Source organism: Alexandromys fortis, unplaced genomic scaffold (assembly GCF_014885135.2).
Source record: "Alexandromys fortis isolate MF-2015 unplaced genomic scaffold, M_Fortis_MF-2015_v1.1 scaffold_78, whole genome shotgun sequence".
NCBI classification, from domain to species: Eukaryota; Metazoa; Chordata; class Mammalia; order Rodentia; family Cricetidae; genus Alexandromys; species Alexandromys fortis.
Window position 1 is genome coordinate 3,262,100 of NW_026067977.1, and position 6,057 is coordinate 3,268,156.

Here is a 6,057-nt window from a genome sequence, read left to right on the forward strand (position 1 = left end):
CTCTCTCTCTCTCTCTCTCTCTCTCTCTCTCTCTCTCTCTCTCTCTCTCTCTCTCTCTCCTTGATTAGGGACTGACATCCCAACTCCCATGTGCACACACGAACACATAGTCCAGCAACCGCATTCTGAGTATATGATCCAAAGGTGTTGTTGTCTTCCCACCAGCACCCCAACATAGCATCTCTCTCTCTCTCTCTCTCTCTCTCTCTCTCTCTCTCTCTCTCTCTCTCCAATTGTGCATAAAAGTCGAGCCGTCTCGGTTTTTTTTTTTTATCAAAGCTTCAACTCACATATTCACGTAGCTCAAGGACCAATTTCTACCCCTCCCCCAGACTCATACATATTTCAGCTCACATAACACTCACACTTAAACTCCAATGTAGCCCAAGAGATGACCCAAGCAATAACCACAAACGCCCACACCTCTCCAGCAGCTTCTCCCTGCCCCTCTCCTACCAGAGCAGGCATGCCCTGCTCTTTCTGGTCTACTGGAAAGGGCCTGAAGAGCGCACCTCTAAAGGCGGAGAGCCAAAAGTTCCCAGCTAAGACCACTTCCCTTGCTGAGCCTCATTTCCCTGTCTGGGCAGTGGTGAGGACGCTAATGTTGACCTTGAAGAGTTGTAGTGAGAATTCTAGAAAGCGCTGAGCAGTTGGCAGCTGCGTGTGTGTGTGTGTGTGTGTGTGTGTGTGTGTGTGTGTGTTGAATATTTGCGCCCTTCGTTCTTGGTTTGAATAGAATCCGTGCTGAGAATGACAGATCTACTGCTGCCATGGCAAAAGCTCGCAGGAGGGCATGCACAGCAGGAAGTGCTGAATTTGCAGTTTGTCTGCAGGAATGCTAGGAGTGATTCGGCTTGGGAAACTCAGGCTCCTTCTGAAGCAGCCTTCTACAGGAACCTGCAACCTTGAGAAGCCCTTGTTCCTCACCCTCCACTTTTCCCTACCCCTCCATTCCCCATTTTCTCCCCTATACATGCCCCTTCCTTCCAAGTAAACCAGATACTTAAGGTAGCTGACTGATACTCCCCACTCCTCGCCACCAGACTCCACTGGCCCAACCGTCCATGCAGCTACCTAAATCCCAGCCTCTAAATAACGCCAGAGCGCAGATCTAGACCCCAGCAACCTGATTCCAAGTAAAGCCGACTGTCTGTCCAACATGATTAGTATGTAGAGAACTCTGGAAATTGAGTCTCACTCATCTTAACTTTTAGAACCTTCCAAATTAAAGCAACCCAAGAGGATCCTGTACAATACGAAGAGCCGCACGAATTGTCATGGGATGGAAATGCCACTCACTGTAGGAGATTAGGTTGAATGACCTAGGATGCTTTTTGTGTGTTGGGAGGGCGGGCAGGAAGAGAAGGATAGTCCAAAATAAATGATTGTAAGTGATTAATTCACCTTTAAGTGCCATTTGTTTTTACCCAGCAACCTTGAGTATCAGAGCTGAAAAGTTCAGCTGATGACGTTCAGACGTTGAGTGGCAGTTCCAAAGGCTGAGCATCACACTGGAACAATCCAAGTCACCTGTGGCTGAGGGAGCTGTTCCGTGCCGCTGGCCTTTCCTCTTAGGGGGACTCCTCCAGCGTTTTACCTTTATCAATAATGAAGGTGACACCGTGGACACCATCTGCTACTCTCTGTTTTGCTAATTCGTTTACTCCAAACTGAACAGGGGAAGAGGGACGGTAAGTATTGGTGGTTCTCAGAACGTCAGCCTAACAGCATGCAATACCTCATTTCCCCCGTCTTCCTTTCTCCTTCTCCTTCTCCTTCTCCCAAGGCTTGTAAGGTTGTAACCTGCCGTGATGTGATCGATCTACCAAGACCCAGGTGTTGTGAGACAAAACATTTCCTGGAGAGATGCAACACAGGTCTACTCAGCCTAGACAGAGAACATTGATGGATGAAAGTACACATCCCACCAAGGCCAGCTTGGTAACCGGTGAGCTTTATTGGGGTTACTTACAGGAGTATGAATGGGGGTTATAGAAGCAGAAATGATTCAAAGATGGCTGCATCTCCAAAGCCCACCGCAGCCTGAGTGACAGGTCACAAAGCTGGGAACTTGCATCGTGGTGCACAGCCTACAGGCAGCTTGACAGGTCAGAGCTTTTCAGGTGCCTCAGTTGGTCCAAACCTCTTCCAGGCAGCTCAGCTGGTTTCTGCCTCTTCCAGACAACTGGTCTGGTCTCAGAGTCTACTACTTTCTGGCTTGGCCCTGTTCCTCTGAGAAGGGCTCTCAATTTTTATTGCTTCCTCTGGCAGGGAGGGACTTAATGAATCTGGTCAATTTCAGGGACTTCCTGAAACTGTTTTGAATTGTGTATCTTCCTGATTAAGGAGCTTCCCTGAAGGATGGGCTGTTTTAATTCTAGAGGAAATTTACATAACACCAACTCAAATCCCCAGCTACAGAAAGCTCTCTCCAGTTCTCTTAACCAGAATGTTACCACCTCCCAACACTCTGGGCTTTTTTATTTGTTTTTGTTTGTTTATTTGTTTGTTTTGTTTTTGTTTTGTTTTGTTTGAGACAGGGTCAACCCAGGCTGCCCTTAAATTCATGATCTTGATTTCTTCACTTCCTGCATGCTGGGATTATAGATGTGTGTGCCAGCATATCTGGCCTGTCCCCCACCCCATCACAGACCTTCTCCACATACTGTGTGCTTAATTTTATTATTATTATTGAAATTCATTTTAAATTATAGGTATATGTGTGCGACAGTTGGGGTGGGGGCATGCCCACCTATGAACGCAGCTGGCCAGAGGGGTCCAGAAGAGAATGTTAGATTCTTTGGAGCTCGAGTTACAGGTGATGGTGAGTCACCCTCCATGGTTGCTGGGAACAATTGATTGAAAAGTCAGGACATCCATACCTGAAGTACATGAACAGCAGCAGATGATGCGTGTTAAATGTGGATGATACTTCCACTGAAGTCAGCTATCTCACCTCCAGAACTCGGAAAAACAAAGCGAAAACAGGACTTAAATGAGAAACATCTCAATAGAAAAACATCAGTTTGTATGCATGGTAAATCAAAGCCTGGCCCTTTGCAAGAACAGATGCTGCTAACCTCTGGGTCATCTCCCCAGCTCTATACATCCCAGTTTAAAAGAGCACAGATTTACAAGTAGGATACTGTGTTACCCACACTTAGAGAACTCTTTGGGGGTGTGAAGGGGCTCATCGTGAGAACTGTGGAGGTCCAAAGCTCACTTTACTAGACATTTCTCCTGGCACCCCAGAATTAGAGCTAGTACACAGAGGGAAGACAGGGAAGCTGCAAAGTAAATAATAGAAAAATTAACATCCGTAAATATTTCAGCTAGGAAAAGGAACTGATCATTTAAAGGGCCATTACATGTAAAAAGCTATGCAAGATCTACATATGCTTGGTGTCTTTTTGTTGCTGATCATGCTGGTGAGGAGCCTGGGTGGCCTGAGCCAGTCCCCAGGGAGGGTCAGTTCATCTTCACCTTGAGGAAGGAGAGAAGGAAAATAGTCTCCTGTGGAGGGTGATGAAAAGCCTCTCTCAAGTGCTGAGTCAATGGGCGAGCAGTGTGTCTGTCTGACTGTGGGCATGGGTGTGGAGGGAACAGCACCTGGAATCCAGTCAAGACAGGGAATAGACGGTGTGACACTAAGGAATTATGCAGAGACATAGGGAAGTTGAAAGCCGGTGAGAGGCCAGAAAGTAGGGAACATTGAATACAACGTTAGTGTTTGAACATTAAAAGCAAACTAGCTATATGATAAAATATTCATTAATCCAAGAATAAATATGAATGTCTGAATTACAATGGCTCTACTTAGGAGTTTTCAATCTGGGGAGATGGCTCAGTCAGTAAAGTGTTTAACATGCAAGCATGAGGACCGGAGTTCAGGTCCCTGATACTCACATAAAATGCAGTGGCCTATTCCTATCATCTTAGTGTTGAAGAGAAAGAGACAGGAGGATCCCTGGAGAGTTGGGCAGCTAATCTTCCCCAAATGCACTCTAGGTTCAGTAGAAGACCTTGTCTCAAAAACAAGCGGAAAGCCATGGAGGAAGATACCAGACATCTACCACTGGTTTACACACACACAACACACACATGTGCAAACATGCATACATACATAATACATATTCCAAATACATACACACACTTCAACATTACACTGCCACAAAAGCAATACCTGCCCAAAGAAATCTGACTTTGCATTATGAATATTGGCTTTTACTCTGACTAGCAAGATGCAGCCACAAGGAGCGACTGACCAGGTCAATCATATGACCAGGGGGATAAAAACAAATGTGGCCCATTGCTTCCTCAAAGTATGTGTCCAATAAGTTGCAAGAGATAGTCAAGATTGACTTATAAAGCAGGCCATATAGCTGATGCTTTGTTTCCCGCAAGAGCGAAGGGATATAGGTTCAAATTTAAAGTAAACCAGGCCAAGCTATGATGTTTTGTAAGCTAGGTATGTCAAATGCTTTTAGGATATTATCGATTAAATCGGTTTATCAGGACCATAACTTCGTGGTAGTTGGAGAAGTGTGCACACTGAGTGTATGTTACTAGGGATATAAGTGAAGGCAGTGTCCCGTCAATCGGTGACCCAGTAATTTATCCGACAAATATTTGCTAAGCCTCAACCATGATCCAGTCACTCTTTTAGGCTCTAAGGACACATTAAGACAGTCAAAAGCTTATGCATACATGGAGTTTATATTCCAGTGGGGAAAGAGGACAGACGAGCCACACAAACATTCTCCTTAGCAGCACATTAGGTGGAGAGCAATGCTGCAGGAGAGGAGATGGGAGGTGTGGGCAGGACACCCTCCCGGAACTCAGGCACAGCCTGAAAAGGTGTCTGTAAACCAACACAATGAACTATGATAGTAACGTGACTGAGGCGAGGGGCAGGAAAGGCAGAGGTGTATGACCTCGCGTGACCAGGAAAGTGCCTCTCACAGCCATATGCAGTGCAAGCTGCTGGCCAGAAGGGGCCGTGGCATTCCAGAGGGGGGTTGATGCTGAACCACAGGCCTGCAGGGTGAGGCCCTGACAGGACAGGAAATGGAGAAGCTGCACGTTGAAGCGGGAGGTCTCCTTGCAGCTGCTGGTCTGTTTTCTGGGCCGGGGAACGAAGGGACTCTTGAGTCTGAGATCCCTGAGAGAGTAGGACACAGGCCTGGAAGCGACGCAGCGGTCAGAGCTCAGGGGGCGCTGTGCAAGCGGGCTTAGAGGTGCTGGTCTTAGGCGGCTGGTAAAAGGGACACATCGCCGACGGGACACAGAGCGGCAGCAGGCCTTCACTGAGTGTCGAGGTGACTGGGCGAGAGGGACATGTGAAGCAGAGAGAATAACTTGTGAGAAAATAGGGAGCTCACAGTGACAAAGGGACCTGAGAGAAAGGAGCCACCACAGGCAGACTGGGAATGGAGGATCAGAAAACACACGGAATTTAAGAAGAAAAAGTACGTTCAGACCCATGCATGCAAAGTGCATGGGTCCCTGGGGAATGACAGGCCACTTTTACTGAGCATTTGCTACATGTCAGGGGTTGTTCTAAACCTATTCATGACACTGGTGTTTCACCCACGTGTGTGCTGGCCAGGTTTATATCAACTTGACACGAGCTAGAGTCCTTTTGGAAGAGAGAATCTTAGTTGAAAAAAAAAATGCCCCCAACAGATTAGCCTGTAGTGCATTTTCCTGCTGATAGTTGATGCTGGAGGGCATCCCACTGAGGGCCATGCCACCTATGGGCTGTCTAATACGGTCTGAGAAAGCCATACAAAACAAACCACCATGACCTCTGCTTCAGTTTCTTCCTACAGGTTTCTGCCTTGAGTTCCTGCCCTTGGTTTCTTTGATGACGGACTGTAATGTGGGAGTGTAATCAAATAAACCCTTTCCTTCCCAAGTTGCTTATGATCATGGTCTTTATCATCCTAAGATAACTGCTCAGTTGGTACCTCCAAGCTTGCTCCTGTACTGTCTGAGAAGCCCCTTATCTCTCTCCCTCTCTCTCTTCTCTCTCTCTCTCTCCCTCACTCTTTTCTT